General features: G+C 41.2%; 1 protein-coding gene and 1 pseudogene across 1 annotated transcript in view; one reads left to right on the top strand and one right to left on the bottom strand.

Annotated features, from left to right (window-relative positions):
- The window catches only part of LOC123819693 (guanine nucleotide-binding protein G(q) subunit alpha), a 259,106-nt gene that overhangs the window by 147,592 nt on the left and 92,281 nt on the right, over positions 1-19,233 (top strand). The window lies entirely within an intron of this gene.
- LOC123819694 lies at positions 4,924-5,266 on the bottom strand (annotated as a pseudogene).

Genomic DNA, 19,233 nt, shown 5'->3' with positions numbered 1-19,233 from the left:
TTTTTGTCTTATTTCTCATGATTGAAATTCTCATTTCTCTTTAGCCATTGCATTTTAAAATAGTCTTAAGTACATTCATCTGGGCTACAAATAACTTAACACAAACAAAACCGAGTCCTTTTCCAGAAGTTAACTCAACACTCCCCTATACTACGTAGTTATATGTACAAGTTAGAGTTAAAAATATATATAGGATGTAGGTGAGACATGTGACCCGTATGCAATAGTGCCTTTATAGTTGGGTTTCAGGATAAAAAAACGAAGGAGATTCTGCCTAAAACAGTTTGAACCCCTAACTCATTCTTTTCCTTGTGGCAGCGACTTGTCATTATCATATCAGCAGATCTCTGCAAGCTCTGTCCTCTTGCCTGGAGGCGCTCCAAAATTCATTTAGGTGGTTTATGTAATAGTGGAAAAGATTCTTAGAAATGGGACAGGGTGGATATAAGGTAATTGCTTTTTTCTAATGAAATAGTGCCTTGGTTTTTTGTCATAATTTTACAGAGATCCTAAATTGAAATTTAATGGAATAATAGGGCACTCAGGAGTAGCCGTGGCGCACTGTTCTGTATTACATCCAGCATGTCTGTCTCTGTGATTTATGGTGGTGCATATCATAGGTTCACTGTGAAACTGCCACTGATCAAGATTTCTCAGGGCTTGATGGAAAATCTAGAATTATTGTGACTCTACTGTGTTGTCAGGAAGACTGTCAAGTTCTTGGTCAAGAGAATGGCTTTTATGGTTTGCTTTCATGGTGAATAAATGTTTTTGAAAATTACGTTCACAATTACCAAAGTGAGGATTTGCTTGCAATTCATCTCGTAGTATGCATAATAATAACTAACCTACTTCACAACCATTTGCCTCATGCCAGGCCCTGATAATGCTATTTATATGCATCATTTCATGTGATCCCCATAGCATCCCTTTGAGATAATCTCCCCTGTCTTCATTTTCCGATGAGGAACTAAAAATTTTAAATATGCTCAGAGCCACGTGGTAGTGTTACGTCGGCTCAGATCTGACTCCTGACAGCGACTGACAAGTTCTGTTTTTCAGGGTGGAAAGACCATAAAGTAGGAAAATGGCATGTAGTGTACTCTTCTGAAATTTTCTTCCTGTTGGCATACTTTGATCAATAACAACGCCTACCCAGTTTTCTCTCCCTCTTGTCCTTTTCTAAGATACCATCAATATTTACAGGAAGAGAAGAGGGGAAATATATGGCCTGCTGGAAAGTTTTCCTCCACTAGTACATGCTTGAAAATGTACACTCAAAAAAAAGGGCCATGATTTTGAGAGTCTCATCACTGACTGCCAGCATGTAAATTCTTCAATTTTATCTTGTCTCCATTTCCCTGTTGGTAAAATGGAGATGAAAGTGCCATCAAAGTCCTAATCCGAGGGGTTGACGTCAAATTCTTTCAACTCTTTCTAGAAAATATCATTGTAAATTCTAGGTCAGACGTATCATTCAAAACTGTGAGATTTCCTTATAGATACTGAGATCCCTGAGCAGCCTGCAAAAGGTGCTATGTTTTGAAGGACAGAGGAGAAGAACAGGAGAAAGAACACTGTGCGAGGAGTCTTCCCATGGCCCCAGAGTTGACCAGTGATGCTTTCTGGAGATGACATGTGTATTTGGAAGGAGGGTGTAGATTCACATGGTGGTGAAGGGCTGGAACAGCCAACCCCTTGAATCTTGCTGGTGGCAGAGAGTGCGAGAGCCAGGAGCAGCGTGCCCTGTCCAGCGGGCATGGGGCTTCCAGGGCTTGGCAGGGCAGAGAGGGTTGGGAAACCTCGGTGGCTGTGGTTATTCTGCCCCTGCACAGTTCGCACAGTTCCACTCCATCCCTGTTCCTCATCTCTCTTGCCAAAGCACTTGTGCTCTGAGCTCGGAGTCCAGGCAAAGGGGGCACTGTCCTCAGTGGGTGAAGTGGTCAGGTGGCACAGAGGACACTGAGAATCTGTTGAAATGAGGGCAGGGCGGAATGGAGTGTTTCTTTCCTTGGGTTTACAAACATGAGCATTCTGCCAGAGAGAGGAGGAAGCTCTGTCTGGCTACACAAAATCATGGACCCTACCCGGTCGCTTTGGCGCAGGCAAAGCAGCCCTGCCCCCTTGGTGAAGTTCTGGCTCATTCCCCTTTCTACTCTTTTTACAAAGTGTGAACTCCTAATTCTGTGTCGCCAGGGCAGTAGAGCCCATGACAAATAATCTTCAGCAAAATCTCGTTTTCCATATCCTGTTGACTCTGGCACCTGTTCTGTTGACTTAAGCACTCAGTTGATAAGAACAGGAATCTCTGCTGATTTTTTCACCCAGAGCTGGAAGAGAAAGCCTCTTAAGCCAGAAAAAATAACCTTCCACTGAAACAATACATTGAAGGGGAAATGCCAGCTCAGTTGGTGTGGGGGTGAACATTGCACGAGGCTGGAAAATGATGGAGTGGAGAGTGGGGGTTCTTCGTAGCTAGCAGAAGTAGGGCAGCAACAATTAAAGTAGGTGGAGCAAGGTTCCCACTACCTGCTGCCACCAGTGTTTGTAATAACCTCCAGAGTGGAGGGGACCGGGAGGGAATTACCAAGTTGGAGATTGACAAGGGGGATCTGGCAGAGACACAGTTACTAAAGCAGAGGTACTTGGAAAAACTTGTATATGTAAACACATGGAGATCAAAACAAAAAGCAGAGCACTTGGAACAGTGATATTAAGATTGGCTTGGTATCATTTACCTGTTGTGCTGAATTGGGGTCCCTGTCAGAGATATCTATTATAGGCACAAATGAGTTTAGTGCATCAGTTCTATATACATACCTTCTAGAGAACCACAGATCTTGGCTCCCCACACAGAAATACCCAGAATTCCAAGTTAATGATACACATCAGAAGACTTGTCATTGAACATTTAAAATTTTGTGGCAGAGGAGGAGTAGGCATGTCTTATACAATAGACATCCTCTTTTGAGGGAGGTTTATTACAGAAATTTTTTTTGATCATAGAGGGGGAAAAAGGGGTCTTCTATCTGAAAACCTGGGTCTCTGAATCTTTGCTTTTCAGCTTGTAGGTAAGCCATACAACTTTGTCACTCTTTCCCTACAGTTGAAATGTCCCTGTTGGGTGAAATAAATATCTGTGCACGTTAACAAACACAGGTTTGCATGGGAGGAAGGGCTAGGAAATTATACACACCAGTGAAGTTCCAGGAAAGAGTGACATCTATTTTTTTTCCTAGGAAAAATGTATTGGTGCTTACAAGGTGCAGAGACTTTATTTAGGAGCTGCATAGTGGAGAGGAGACAAGTGGTAGTCTCTGTCCCCGGGACACTCCCAGAGCCCATGTGACCCAGACAGGGGTATGGAGATGCACATTTGCTGCAAGTGAAGAGACAGGAGTGCCTGCCTGGGGATGGGCATGAGGTAGGGTCAGGACAGTCTTTAGAGAAAAGGAGGCATTTGAGTTGTGTCATGAAGTACAGGAAGCAGTTTTTAAGAATAGACAAAAAGGCACGTAAGACAAAGAGAACCTCAAGAGAGTAAGCATGGTGGTATGAATGGGCTTGCCAGGCTTGGGGAACTGAAAGGAGGTCCGTTTGGCTAAGATTAAAGGTGCAGAGTGGAAGGTGAGGAGACCAGAGGAGGTTTTTCAAGCAGGTGTGTGATGTGATTGAGTTTGTGTTCAGGAAGAATTATGTGATAGCAGTATGAAGAGTGGATTTCAAAGAGAGCTCCCTGAATGTGGAAAGATGAGTTCAGAAGCTCTTGCTGTGGTCCAAGTAGGAGAGAATGAGATCCAGATCCAAGGCAGCACAAGTAGAGATGGAGAGGACGCAAAAAGTGTGAGAGATGGGTAAGAAGGAGATTGAATAATGCTTGGTGGATTGGAAGTGGTGGGAATCAAGAGACAGGGAGGAGCCAACATTGTCCAGTTTCTGCCTGAGGTGACTGGGTGAATAAGGGCACCGTTAGCCCTGATAGATAAAGAGGAAGACCAGCTTTGGGGAGGAGGGGTTGGGGGGAGCAGACAAGGAGTGTGTTTGGGACATGTTGGAACAGAAGGTGCCTGCGGACATCTGGTGGAGGGGCCTAACAGACATTTGGAAGTACTGACCTGGGGCTCAGGTGAAAAGCCAAACCAGAAAGGTAAGGTGACTGGTATTATAGAAAAAGGACAATGTAGTACCAGAAAATCACAAGAGAGCGTAATTTCAGACAGAGTGGTTGGTATTAGCGAATACTGAATGGAAGACAAGTAAGAGAAGACCTGCAAAGAGCCCCTTGGATTTGATCATCTTGACCTGCACAGTGATGTTGAAGCAGGAGTGGGGGAAGGGAGGTTGCAACAGCTAGGAGCCGAGAGACAAGAGTTACAGGTTGAAAAGCCCATATGGGTGACCCTTTTAATTCAGTTCGGCTGAGGGAGGAAACAAGGCACTGGCAGGGAAGGTGTCTGGCAGGTCAGAGTTAAGTCAAGGTTTTATTTTTAGACTCTGTATAGCTACTAAATGAACTCCTGACCTTACTCCAATATCCGGCTTTGTCTGTAGCTTAGGAACAGAGGTACTCTGTGGAGCATATAAAATCTCTAGTAAAAAACTATTCCTTTTTTCTAAATAATTCAATTTTTAAAAAAATTTTATTGGTACCTTAGGATGCAATATATTTTTTTTCAAGCTTTTAAGTTTGAAAACAAGACAGCCCATGTTAACTGATACACTGAGTAGTTTTCCAAAGCTGAGTGTGCTCATGTGGAGCTCCATTTTCCTGCTTGAAGCACAAAACCAACTTTCTGAAACTCCTGGGCAGGGTACTAGTGTTTTAATGATTAGATGAGCTGATCAGTTGTAGTTGGTAACACCCCTTTTTTTTCTCATTGGTAAGGGGGTTAAAAATTCCAGAACAGGCGTATTTTTCCAGTCTTACAGTGACCATGTCATTCTAAATGTCTCCTGAGAAGAATATACCACATACAGGAGTCCATCTTCATCCTCCTCACTTCATACACTCACAGTGCTGTGCCCGTTCACTAACGGGAAGATGCTTGATTAGCATTGAGCTGTAAGTGCCTTCTAATTATCTTGACAAGTTCTCTCACATTGACATGAACAGGTACAAGAGACTTGGTTTTATCCAGGATAGGAAGCTGCTTCTCACCTTTGTATCATTCTGTTATCATGGGGATTTTGGTCGGATGCTGCTCTGGGATAAGTCTACTCTTTGTTCAAAAGTGCGGTGCTGTTTGAAGGTCTTCTCCTGTGGCATGGCCCTGGAGGCTGGGAGCGGGTGGTGAGGCAGAGGGTCCCGGAGCTTCAGGTCGCGGTGGATCTGACTGTGATGACAGTGACTTCCCTTGTCAGTTCTATTTTTTAAAAAATAGTTTTTGGAAGCTTGTTTTGAGAGTCATGTTTTAATTCACCCATCTCTGTGATGAGATGTTATGTTCCTTTCTGGAGAGCCCTTGGGAGTCATTCATCATTCTCTTCTGCAGTTAAATAAGTGATGCCCTTTGCTGTCGGCTGGAGTTGGGGGTTGCAATCCTGTGACTCATGCATTCTCACTCACAGCATGTTGAGCAATGTACTTGGTACAAGTGCCTAATAAAGCCTGCTGAGGATGTTGTCACTGAGCTCAAATTTTCCTCAATGGGGCTGGATTCCTGTCACCACACATTTTTCTGCGTGCCACGCTCTGAGGCACTTCTCATTGAAACATTTCTCCTTTTTTCCTTTATTATTACATCTAGAGTAGTGTTCTCTTAACACACCATTGTTTTTTGCTGATGAATATTTGTCTCTGGTTTTGAGTTAGATTTTCAGTATTATTGGTGTTCCTTTTTTTCCCTTCAACAGTGAAGTCCTCAGAAGGTTTTTCATCCTTTGTGCCCCTATAGATTGCCCTAAGGGAGGCCAGAGCTGTCCCCAGTGCACCTGGTAATACAGATGTTGGCTCTGATGAGAGGCCAGTGCCACAGCCCTCAGAAGGGCGAAGGCTGGTCTCCCTGGAGAGACTGCTCCTTGTTCCCACCACACTAATTAATTGTCATCTCAGATGGCGATGAGACCGATTATTCCTGTGTCCACCCTGGCCAAGCCATCTCTGGAAATGGTGTGGATCTGCCGTTGGCCAGGAATCTGCATCCCAGCAGTCGGAGGAAGCAAGCCAACTGGGGGTTTGAGTTTTGATTTGCTGCCTCGGAGATGCCAGCAACGGAGTTGTTTGTTAAGGGTGTTCTAGTGAAATGATTTGTGAGTCTGTGAGAGGGGTTGGGACTCAGATACTTGGGAGTGGGTGATTTGCTTGGAAAATGGAAGTGGCCCTATTTAAAGTGGGCCTGTGGCCCTTTGCCACTTAGCACATCATTGAACTTATAATCTTTATTCTTTTATTGACTTTGAACTTAAATGGGGAAGAAGATGGTGATGTTAATATACAGGAAGAAGGTGCTGTGGAAGATGTTTCTGGACATGTGATTAAACTTTTGTCGGTGGCTTCACAATGACCTTAAGGAGACAGGGGTAGGGGGTGGCGCTGTTTTCATTGCTTTAGCTGGAGAAAATAAAGTAGAAAATCCTTCGATTTGCGGGAGGCTGCACAAGGCTGGTACTCAAATCCAGGATATATCCAGCATTACTGTGTTGCCTGACACACAAAATGATGTGGATTCCAAGGGCCAGAAGCTAAAACGGGCAGACCTTTGCCCAGGCTCAGGGCTGCAGCCAGCACATGGCATATCTTTGTGCCAATGAAAAAGGGCATCCAACTACAAAAAGGGGCATTTTCCTAGCTGAGCAAGGCACACAGCTTGGTGAGCAGAATGCCGGCAGGGTTCCAGGCCCCAGGTTGACCCCACTGCACTCTTCTTTGCCCGGGGCACAAAACACACAATGTATGTGGAGGATCTAGACAGGCCTGTCTGGACAGAAGACCAGTTCACATGCTTTGCAACCAATTGAGCAATCTTTATCTCCTGCTCACTTCATTCCCAACCTGAAAACAAAAAAGTTCATCCACTACAGAATTGGAAGCACCCCACCTAAGCAGTATTCCTTAGGAACCCCATTTCTTAGGCCATTTTTCTCTCCTTACAAATTACACTGCCCACCCTTCCTTTCTGATATCTGCTGTAGCAAATGGTAAGGCCACAGCCTGCCCACAGGACGTGGTCTTTAAAGAAGTCATTTCCCCTTCCATCTCCTCCAGGCCACTCCCGGCGTGTTTTTTGTGGCACTGGCAACAGGAAGGCACATTGAATAGCAGTGCTGAAAAGGCACTTTGTTGTTTATGTTATTACTGTGGGTTTGTCTCTGCCTAATAATTAGCGTTTCCGGCTCTCTGAATTTATTTGCCAAAATATTTGCTGGACTTTCGTGAACAAATAAGGGATGGTTCAGGACATACTGACCACTGCCTTGCTGGCTGAGCAGACTCCTGGCTGTCTGAGTTTTAGGGGATGGATTTGCTTAGGGAGAGATTATCCTAGTAAGGGAAAAATCGCCTAAATCACTAGCCAGCATGGTGTCTGCGCGACCACAGCTCCAGGCAGGTTGAAGTCCCGTGTTCCCTGCAGTACAAGCTAGGTCATTGCTGAGGAGTGGTGAGTCTGTGGGTTGTAGTGGCAAAAGACCATTTCAAATTCACCCAAGTTTGTGAGCCTCCGTTTCCTCATCTCAAGCATGTAAGAAGACCACTTGCCTAATACAGCAAGCAAAATTGTGGTTGAGGGGTCCATGAAAGGAAATGTGTGTAAATGTGCTTTGCCAACTCGAAAGCATCATGAAAGTGTTGTTATAGTAGGTAGGCTTTAAGGATGCTGCTGTCTGCAGGAGGGTTAACCAAGGAGTGAGCCTTGTTCACAGTATTTAAATTAAAAGGGGGGTATGTGCTTTACTCTACTGCGTTTTCTCATATAAAGGAGAAAATAAGATGATAAACAGTCCAATAATCTCTCTGCTCTCTAGATGACTTACCCCTCTAGCTAGTTCTCTGTCTGCCTCATTCATTGAAGAGGTCTTTCTGGCCTTTCCTGGATTGCCAGCCTCCAGAATGAGGGTGTGCGACCCTTGGGAGCAGACAGCTGCACCCTGGCTTCAGGCAGCTATTGTGGAATTGCAGGTCCTGACTTGCCAGGCATCTCCTGCTGTTTCAAGAGAAGGCAGAAATTGGGACCTTTAGCTGAAATTTTCCCATTTTTAATATTGGAAGCTAGTTCAGTATTTTTAAATAATATTTTGCACATCAACAGAATATAGCCAAAAACATACTTCTGAGCTGCGTTTAGCCGGGCTGCTGGTTTGTGACCTTCCCTAGGTCCTGGGGCACATTGTGACAGGGGCCTCCCTCCCCAGAGAGTAATATACACTGATGTGGTGCTCAGCTAGAACGCCAGCCTCCTTTCCCGCCTCTGCTGGTCTGCATTGTCCCCGAGCCACGTTTCTCTTAGATATCCCCTGTAATGTAGATCCCGCCCCAGGCAAACCGCTCTGCCTTTCCTTGGCAATGACATTATTTTAGAACCTTCCTCTCTATACCAGTCTAGGCCCTTCTGCTCTTGGGTTTCCTGGTGCTACACCTTCTAAGATATTGCTTTCTTCCAATGGGGTGACTTTTCATACCCCTCACTCTTCATCCATCCCATATGATTTATACCTTATAAAAGTTTACAGTAAGCATCTTTGCTCCTTATTGTGTGTCTGGATGACGAGGTCATCTGTGAGACTATGAGGGAAGGATTGATGCAGGGGTGGATTTATTCTTGCAATTATGTGGTGACCTGGAGATTACCTTCAGTCATTTTGGGGATTTATGTGAGGACATAACCCTGGTCAGATGAAACTGCTTTTTAAAATAATGTCCACAAAGGAACTTGATAGATCTTCCAATGTTTCCTGTATTTGCCAGTTTAACCTACATCTCTTTTTTATGCCAGGTAGATTGTAAGGGAGTTTTATGATTCCATCTTAAGTTTATTTATTTTTTTTAGAGATTTTATTCATTTTTGTTATTCATTTTTTATTTATTTAGAGAAATCTAGGAGCCTTGCAAAAGATGTATACACTTATCAGAGTATCCCAGGAGCCCCAAAGGCAGCTCAGCTTGTTCGGACCCTAAGCCTGGGCAGCCGAGGGGCTCTCCTGTCATGACTGAGAGACTCCCAGGGCCCAGGAGTCAGCAGCAGGTGGGGACCCAGGTGAATGTTCCCATGTCCCAGCATCGCCTACCTTGGAAAGCATGCTAAAAGCATGATGACACATATTTTCAACTTTTCTGTCTCTCTGGGCAGTCTTCAACAAAACATCTCCAATACTTAGAGACTAGAAATCAGAATTAAGAAAAATCTCTTTTCTCCAAAACAAGGTGTTTTCTGTCACCAAATATTAATAGGGTTTCTTCCTAAATTCTACCTAATAGCTTGTTTAAATTGGTTTTGGCGAAAACCAGATCCGTTTTGTTAGTGGAGGAATGTTGATTTTTGAGTGCCCTTCTGTTCACATGGTCCCATCAGGGTTGATCAGGCTAGAAAAAGGAAAATCATTTGATGGTTTTAATCCAGCTTTCTCACCGCAATCAGAGCACTGGAGTTGGGCTGTGGCTCCATCCACTTCACAGTAGGAACTACATGGGCCCCTCCCCCAGGGCAGTTGAGAATGGGCCTGAGGACAGGGCTGGGGCATGTTGTTGCTCCTGTTGTTGAATTGTGATAACATCTGTGTGTGTTCGGGGCTGGGGGAGATACCAAGGAGTTAAACTTAGTGTCATTTGTTGTGGTGTAGAACTCCCCCTGGGGGGATTTGATTTATTGAAAATGAAACTCCAGGGTCATATAGTCCTCAAGTGATTTCTAAGCAATACAAATATTCTCTTTTTTAATGATTTTGCTTATATTATGCAGAGCTTCTTGAATAACATAACCAAAGCCATGGTTTTGCACAATAGAGGGCACTCCCAACTTTAAAACAGAGAATATAATTCCTTACCTCCCCAAGAAACCACTATACATCCCTACTAAGAACTTATCTCTGACTCGGTTTCTCCTTGCTTTTTAAACATGAAATCTCACTGTTACCGAAGGTGCCTAGTCATAGTTGTCATGTAAGGAAGGCAATGTCAGAGGACTCTGACCAGTGCCACGCTGTCTTTTAAAAAGTTGGCATAATTCACATATGGTTTGTTTTACTTAATTTTATTTACGTATATACTTAATAATTGATATGACACTTGATAAATCTAAAGCAAATAATGATTGTTGTAGATTCCTTTTAAATAAAAATTCTAGAATGCAACTTAGAGGCAAGGAGGGAAAAAACATTAGAATAAAAAAATATAATGCCTATTTTGAGAAATATACCTGAAAAGAACATTTATAACAAATTGCAATGATTTTGCCCAGTTTATTGTGAAAATTGCAGAATGGTAATTGTCCCTTTGCCAATCATTGGTCTGTGGCCGTGCTGTTTTAAATATATGCTGAAAGCTTTGGGCTTTTTTCATCCCATTTGCCCTCATAGGAAACAATGCAGAATTTGAGTTTACCATGAGATGCTGGATGATTTTTTACTTTAATGTTTCCAATGTCTATTTTTAATGCCACTCTGTCACCACAAAGCAGTTAAGAATGTTTCACTAATATGTGCGTTGTATATACAGAGATTTTTTTTTCTGTTATAGGTCAGCATAAACTCCCATAGGGGGCAGAAAATACTATTGAAAATTCTTTGTGTGTGTGTGTGTGTGTGTGCGCGAGCGCGCGTGCACGTGTGCGCATGCTTCGGTCCATGTCAGTTGGGCCTGATTTTTTAAAAATATGAACGCATGAGGCGTGATGTCTGGGGGTGCATGAGTAACAGAATGGGGCTCAACAGCCACTGCAGAAGCAGCAGTACTGCTCCCACTTACATCTCTCACCAGAGTACAGTGGCTGCCCCTTCACAGTACTGGGAAGCAGCCATGTCTGACTTGCTCTTCGTGCCTGCCACCTTCTGCCCCTCTCCCTCCACTGCCATCCCTGAAGAGAAAGAGAGAGTATGAATTGTGAGCCTGGGCTCAAAGATGAAGGGACTGCCCCTCCCCCAACTTGAGGCTCATGGGCCAGTTATGTGCCTGCCCCCTCCCCTGAGACTGGCACATTGACAGGACCTAGACCTAACATTAATGATAAAGGCTGATCCCATCCACTTTCACCCATTCACTTTTTTCTTTTCAAATATTTGATTCACACATAAGACTTACATAATACATAAGTTATAAAACATAATGAAATGCACACATCTGCACCAAACACCCAATCCAACCGAGAATGGGAACAGAGGTAACAACTTGCACCTAACTACATGCTAATCCATTCATGCTTTTTAAAAGGAAGGAAATGTTCTATTTAGAAATATATGAATTCTTTCATATCATCAGATTATGTATTTTTTAAAAAATCATTATTCAGTCAGCCATTCACTGAGTGAAGTATGCATCCAAAAGGGCAGAGGAAGAAATGTACCATTTTCTTTTAAAAAATGAAACATGTGCTTCTTGGGTATTTGCAGAGAAAAATGTCCAGGTTCCCAGACAGGAAAAATGAATTCAAGATGAATCACTGAGTCATTCCGAAAAGCTATACTCTTCAGTTACTGGTGAAAATAAGACAGTCAAAAGCTGAACTTGGCCCTCTTGGAAATCTCAGCTGTGTTAAAAAAACAAAGCTTTCTGTCATCATAAACTGGGCAGAGGAATGCTAACGTATTGGGGAAGGCATCTTTTGGTTAATGTTCTAATTAAATGCATGGTTCTTGTGTATTTTTTCAGCTTTCTAAGTCTTATCAGAAAGGCGAGAATAACATTCAGGTTTGTAACCCACGACACAGAGTAAGGTATTTATTTTTCAATAAAAAAATTTTGCTGCCTCTAGATCTAATCCGATGTTTTCTCTGGGTAAAGTGGAGCCCACTCTCAGCATGGAAACTGTACCTCCCTGCCCTTCTGGTTCTTGTCAGTTCGTGGAGCTTCATTCAGGCTGAGGCCCAAGTGAGGTTTCGGGCCAGGCAGAAGCACGTGAGTCCCTTGCTGTCCCTGGCAGTCCCAGGAAGGTTTCAACTACTCTGTGGCAGCACAGGCTAGAATGTGAAATGTGATCTGTTGGGGGAGACCTGTATTTAAAACAAAATCAAATGAGTAAGTAGTCCTAAGCGGAGTCTGGTCTGTGTATGAAGGCTGTAATTTGAACGTGTCAAATTCCAGCTCTTCTTTCTCCAACATGCTCAGCCAGAACTTCGGTAGCTTGTAAGTTCTTCATTCCTGGATAATGTTGCAGTATTTGGGGGGCAGATTTCAGTCCATTCAGAAATTATTCTCTAAATCCTTTAGTTATCTCAGTGCCAAATAAGCTAATGAAGGATTGTCTGAAATAAAGCAATGTTTGAATGGCCATCCCATTTTACTGTAAAAATTGAGACTCTTGATGAGGTTTCTTGAGAATGAAGTCTGACTTCCAAGTTGGGTTAACACATGGTTCAGAAAGAACTTTATTCACCTGTTACAACATAGTTCTGTTCACCAGAGGAGGCCTGGAGGAAGGGAGACAGCCTGAGAACCAGAAATGGAAGTTTTGGAGCCTCAAAGGAAGAAGGGCAGTCTCTAGCTCAGCCAGTATGGACCCCAAAGACGGTCATTGTGAAGAGGGTGACATTAGTTCAGCCCATATATCTCTTACAGAGTCAGCCTTCAGAAAGTAAAGCTTTCTTTCACAATAGGATTTTTTTTTTCATTTGAATCAAGAAGTCCTTTCTAGAAATCATCTTCTTTTCAGAATTTCCATTAAAAATCTTAGCTACACCCCAGTAAAAATTATTAGCATCCTATTTTGAATGTATACATTTATTTATATCAAATTGCATGAGTAATGCTGTTCTGTATAGACAAATCAGAAAATGCTGGTAAAGATCAATTTAAAAATTAAAATCACTCAGTATTTCACTGGATATAATCACCCTTAATATTTTGCCATATTTCTTTTGGGAGTTTATGCATGTAGATATTTAACATAAAAATGTTGTTTTATTATGTTGCAATCTACCTTTTAGTTCCAATTGTGTTTTTAGCATCTTTTCATGTCAATTAATACATTTAGAATTTATTTTGATACTTTTTTGTCTAATAATTTTTTTCTGAAAAATTACACACTTTTTTAAAAGTCAGTCATTATGAAGAAATAACTTTAGTTACTCAGAATCCCTAAGAAACAACTGTTGTCAGCATTTGGTGAACATCATTCCAGATGAATAGAGAGAAAAACTTATTAACTTATTATTGTCTTTCTACATAAATATTATGTATAATTATTTAACTTAATTTTACTCATATAAGAAGTAGTAGAAAGAAATTAAGGAGACACTGAAAAAAAAGTTGCTAAATTTTAAGTAAACATTTCTTCACAAAGGATAGTTCCTAGTAGTTCCTTCTACAACTGAAAGTGGAAGATTATAAAACAATATCATAATTTTGAAATCATTAGGGTTTTAAAAACTGTACATTTAACATAGGCCTCATCTGTTTTCTTACTGCTGTTGAGGATAGGAAATTGGACACCATTTGTAATCTGCCCCTCCTTCTACCATCTTTCAATATGTGATGGTTATAGCAATATTTTTTACATCATCAAAATGAATAACATTCACAGTGTGGTCGGTAAGCATAAATTTCACAATTTAATTTTAGTTGTAGGCTTAATATATATAGGCTTAATATATACAGGATTTAGTTGTAGGCTTAATATATACAGGATTTCTCAAGTTGACTGAATTTATTATTCCAAGAACTGTCAGTGGGTAATATAAAAGTTATATTCTTATCCCAGTTCTTTAAGTCACTAATTACATTTCAAGTATTAATATTAGGCTCCCTCTCCTCACTAGTTGCTATTAGTCTGAAGAGTGTATAAACAAATTGTCATTTTTGGTGAAGTTTAACAACTGAAAAAAGAACCACATCACCCAGTAATGCGTTGTTTTGCTAATCTGAAGTTAAAAACTTAAATAATCACTATCATAACAGAACTTGCCTATGTAATGTTCTTGAAACTCAATTAATTCAAGGACACGAAAGTAGATCTTCCTTATTCCCATCGCCCTAGTCAGGTTTAAAAAAAAAGCAGATTGGAGATGGGGTTTGGGCCATTCCAGATACTGCCTTTCCTGTACCTGTGACCTGTGACGTCTTCAAGGAAGCTCCTTGTCTTGCGAACATGTGTGCCAGGAGTCAGATGCCTCAGGTCATTTTAAACACATGTGGACCAGGCTTTGTCTCAAAGTAAGGTTTGTAATTCTTTCTAAAACCAACCAGAGTTGCAGAATGTGGTGCATTAAATTTTGCTAATGATGTAGCTCTCCACAGTGTTCTGTAAAAAAGAAAAAAAAAGGTGAAGTGATAGTATATTTAAAAAATTATTTGCCAAAAGCTATTCAAGCCATGGACTCTCAATTTTAGTTGGCCTAAAGTTACAAAATCAGGTCTGCTGAAAATCACAAACCTTAAACAAATGAGTCAAAAAGCAGTATACCACATTTATTTAACAGTTCCTAATGTGTGCCACGAATAATCTCTCAGCCCATATTTCCCAAAAATAGTCGTAAATTACAGGGGAGCAAAATGAGGAAGTGTGAAATGTCCATCACAGCTTACCTGCTTTGTATTTAAAGGGCTAAGACAACAAAACCTCAAACTGCTCTATTTCAGCAGGTACAAAGGCATAGTTGTAATGTCACACTCAGTCATTATGTACAACTATTATTACTTTATTTTGTTTTAACACTGAGAGAATTTTGACACTCCATTTTAAAGTGATAGTATGCATTGCTTCCCAGTACCTCAGTTCTAAATGTATTATTACATATTTTAAAATGTTTTCTATTTTTAAAAAAGCCCTCAACACCATTTTCCATGTGGTTTTAATTTTATCAGACTGTAGGAATTTTGGAAACTGCCTTTGCCTAGATGTGGGAAGAAAATGTTTTTTCTACAACAGCCAAGTCTTTCATACTTTACCTGTTGGATCAGCTTCTCCTTATGTAGAGCCCTCTCTGCAGAAGAAAGAGTGGCAACTGTGTGAGCTACATAAAATATTTGCAGTTTGCCTTATTGAGCAAACTGCCTGCTTAGCTAGCAGTAGGATGCAGGATTAAAAATAGGTGTGTGTCTGACCAGACTCACTGCCTAAAGAGGAAACGGAGCTTACTGGCTTCCTCGTGCTTCAAAGCCACTGTTATATTTTATGAGACTTATTCTCAGAAAAACTTCTCAATTCCCAGTTTTGCTTCAGCATGAGCATCAGAAGAATGAAATAAAATAAATTAAATTAATAGTTAAATAAAGCTGAGAAACTCAGCTTTATGTCCAGGATTATACACCTACCTTTTCAAGAATGATTTCATGTTTCTACATGGTCAGGTGCAAAGGTATGAACCAGATAACTCGAGAGAGCAATGAGAAGCTTTTATCACACAACCCGGGGGAATTGTCTGCCATTAACCTAAGGTGACTGGATGCCAATCCACTAGTTGTTTATGCTGCTTATGGTCCAAACAGGTATCTGAAACAGAAATTTGGGACCAACTAAGGGAGCTCCAGGCAACTGAACTGCCCAAGGGAGAGACATGCTACTACCCCATGGGGAAAGTCTAATTAGATGATATTTAAAAATATAAAATAAAACAAGAACAGCATATAATAATATATCATTAGGTGTTAAATTGTGTAGTGTGTGTGCCATAAATGCTATTTGGAGGCAAAGAACGGAAATATCTGTGAGCTGGTACAGTTGGCACCTTTCCTGCAGGCCTGCCCTTATCTGAGCAATGTGCCTCCATGTGAAATTCAGAAGGCTTTCTTGTGTTGGGCACTATGTACCTGGCTACCAGCATGCTGCGGGGTTTTAGTTCTCACTGCCCCCTTGGCTTAGGGCCCTGTACAGTAAATAACGTAACTGTACAAGGTAACTGTGCTCACATGTAGCTTCCTCTTCTGGGCATCACAGATTTAAATGTGAGGATGGGCATGCAGAGAGCTCTCAGGAAGATCTGCATATTTCTTCGGTATGTGCATGTGGGGGATACTTTTTAATTGAACTCGGCTTTGTTTGCATTCTTTTCCACGTTTCTTCCTTCTATTATTTGTCTTCATGAGTGCCTCAAGTAACCATTTGCATCTTTGTATCTTAAAATATCCATCACAGTGCTGTGCACAAAGTAGGTGCTTAGATATTACATAGGATAAAGTATTTCACACATACCCTGTAAGTGATGGGAGGAAAAATGTTAAAGGTAAAATAGTCTTAAAGGAGGGGGAAATAAACATTCTCTTCACCTTAACATAGGGGACAGGTGACACCTGTCATTATAGGCTTGGGTTCTCCCAGGATCAGGGTTTTTTGGGGGTTCCTAGGTGCTCTACTAAATCTGTGTTTTAATAGTAACTTTATGGGTGCCCTGGGTACTCACCTACCTAGATAACGTTTTTTTTTTAACCATATATTTGGCCCCCAGGCATCTCTTGCCAGAATCCTCTTCCATATGCCCCATGTCCCTTCCTTCACATACCATGGTGCTACACTGCAGTGCAATATATACATACAACTCTGCAGACCTGGTATCCAGTCTGTGTCGTAACTTTTAAACCAAATAATGTTGTGAATAATCGGAGCAAGAGCTTTGTTATTAGACATCTGGGCTTGAGGAAAAAAAACAGTGTCTTGGTAGGCGAAACCTAGTATGGATTTACTTTGTTCCTTTTCCAGCTCCTCTCCCTTATGAATCAGCAAGCAGAGAGCAAAATAAAATGACCAGAACAGTTGCATGAGATGGCTACTTCATGGAAAACATTAAGAAGCATGAGATTTTTGTGTGCCCCATATTGAAAAATAGGAAAAGCAGTGAAAGGGGAGCAGGGCAAAAATGCTCTAAATGCTGCCTGGGGTGTGGGATAGGTTTAAATCTCTGCAAAGGATGTCTTTGACCTACATGTGCTATATCCTCAGTTACCCAGGGCAGAGGCAGCTCAGGTGAGAGCAGCACGTGGTCTGGGGCCAGTGGAGGATTCTTCTGCTGGTTAATGCATTCTGAGAGGCGAGCTGGCGAGGGCCGACTGCGTACAACTAGTTTAGGCCACAGGAGGCCCTGGCACTGTAAGGAAACGGAAGGCGAGTTATATGAATATGTAAAACTGTTCATGAATACTTTATTGCATGTAGTTAATCCATTTCCTTAAAGATTTGCTTTTCAGGATATTTCACAAAAGTGGAAACAGTGTTTTTGTGATCATCTGAGAGTTAATGTCTATGTAACAGTTTCCACTATATCACATGGGCATTTTTTCAAGACACAGTAATATTAAGATCAAGATACTTAGTGATTTTAGCAACTAACCAAATATTAATACATGGAGTGTGAAACAGATAATTCTAACAGATTGAAAGTGGGTGTCTTCTGGGGCGCAGAACACTGTCATGTAGTTTTCCACTATACTATATTTAACAGAGGCTTTTTATAATGCAGTGATACTAATTAATAATTTTTCCACTTCCCAGTGGCTGATCATTGTAGATATTATGTCAGCAGAACCCATTATCAATTACAAGAATGGTGATTTTATGTTGCATTAGTGGACGTGGATCCTGTTGTTGCAATGCTGAGATTGTACACTTTTTCCACCAACAAATAATTAGCTTTTGTCAACAGTATCTATTGAGCACCCACTATATAATGCCATAGTATGAGACACTGGGAGAATAAAAGTAGGAGGCGCAGTTTCTCCCCAGGAACTTGACTGCTGAAATGTATACTTGCCTGCTGAAGCAGTTATGCTTCATCTCTAAACCAGTCTTTAGCAGAGTTCCAGAAGTTCCTTCATGGCTCACTCTGTAGGACAGAATTCCTGATTTTTCTGCACGTCCCTCTAGTACACTCCCAACTCAACGGGTAACCAGTGGCTGCAGTGTCCAGTGCAGACTTCTCTCATTTTGGAGTGGCTGACTGAATACAGAGTATGGGCCAAACTTTTTTGATCATGTATTCCATTGAAAAAAAGTTATTTTGACTTTTATTGAAATTATGCTTGACAACATTTTGAGTTCTTTGTAATGTAAGACATTTTTTAAAAATTTAATTCTATGTAACAGCGATTCATTGATCTGGTTCTAAGTCCAGTTTAATTTAGTGCTTTTTTTCCCCAAACCTCACTTAAGGATATGTTTATTGATTTGAGAGACAGACAGACATTGATGTAAGAGAGAAATATCAAATGGTTGCCTCCCATGTGTGCTCTGGCATGGGATCAAACCCGCAACCTCTTGGTATAGGGGAATGATGCTCCAACCAACTGAGTCTCCCAGCCAGGGCTAATTTGTTATTTTTAATGTCTCATAAATAAAAGGGCATCACACAGGATACAGGGTTGTAAATGAAGTACTATATCATTGGCTGTGCCTATTAATCACACTGCTCCTTTTCAGTTCTATTCACCAATTATGCAAAAGTTTTTAACTCAAGTTTTGCTAGTAAAGTTTCATCTTCACTGATCCCAGCTAGCTCTTCTTTCAAACTAATTGGAAGTGGTTGACATTATTCATCTTTAACAAATGGGTTAAATACCCCACTGAAAGTATTTCTGTAAAAGATTTTCCCCCCAATTTTTTTAAGTTTATACATGTGTTAGTTTTCTTTTTCCTAGTGTCACACCTTACATTGGTTTTGACAGCAAAATCACATCACTATGGAAACATTTCCAAATACCCATTTTCACAGCACAAGTTTCCTAGCAATTTTTCTCTCATTATTGTTCAAATGCTCTTGGCCTTGAAGAGATATATTAAATGTGTCTATGTTTTTTTAAATATCTTCACCACCTTGTCATGACAGAAAAAAAAGGTCAGCATATTTGAAACACATTATCTTTTAAAAGAAAAATCTGCATTCTTTAAGGGTATACAATTCTTGTAAGTAGTTTGCCATCACATAATTAGGAAACCTCTCATGACTGAAAATGTTTCCCTGATTATCCCTCTTCTCACTATTGTACACTGTTGCCAGGGATCTTTTCTTTAAGATAAGAGAATCTGTGGAGCACTAACTGGGGACACATAAATGGAGCTAAGTAGCAACACAGAAAGGGACATAGGCAGGGTTCCTCAGGAACCTCCTGCCCTTTCCTCAGGACTCCTGGACACCCCACATGGCTGTCAGGTGAGTGACGTG

This window comes from Phyllostomus hastatus, unplaced genomic scaffold, assembly GCF_019186645.2.
Source record: "Phyllostomus hastatus isolate PE091 unplaced genomic scaffold, TTU_PhHast_1.1 phas_contig_34, whole genome shotgun sequence".
NCBI classification, from domain to species: Eukaryota; Metazoa; Chordata; class Mammalia; order Chiroptera; family Phyllostomidae; genus Phyllostomus; species Phyllostomus hastatus.
Note: the sequence above shows the minus strand (reverse complement) of the source record. Positions and strands in the feature narration are given on the sequence as shown.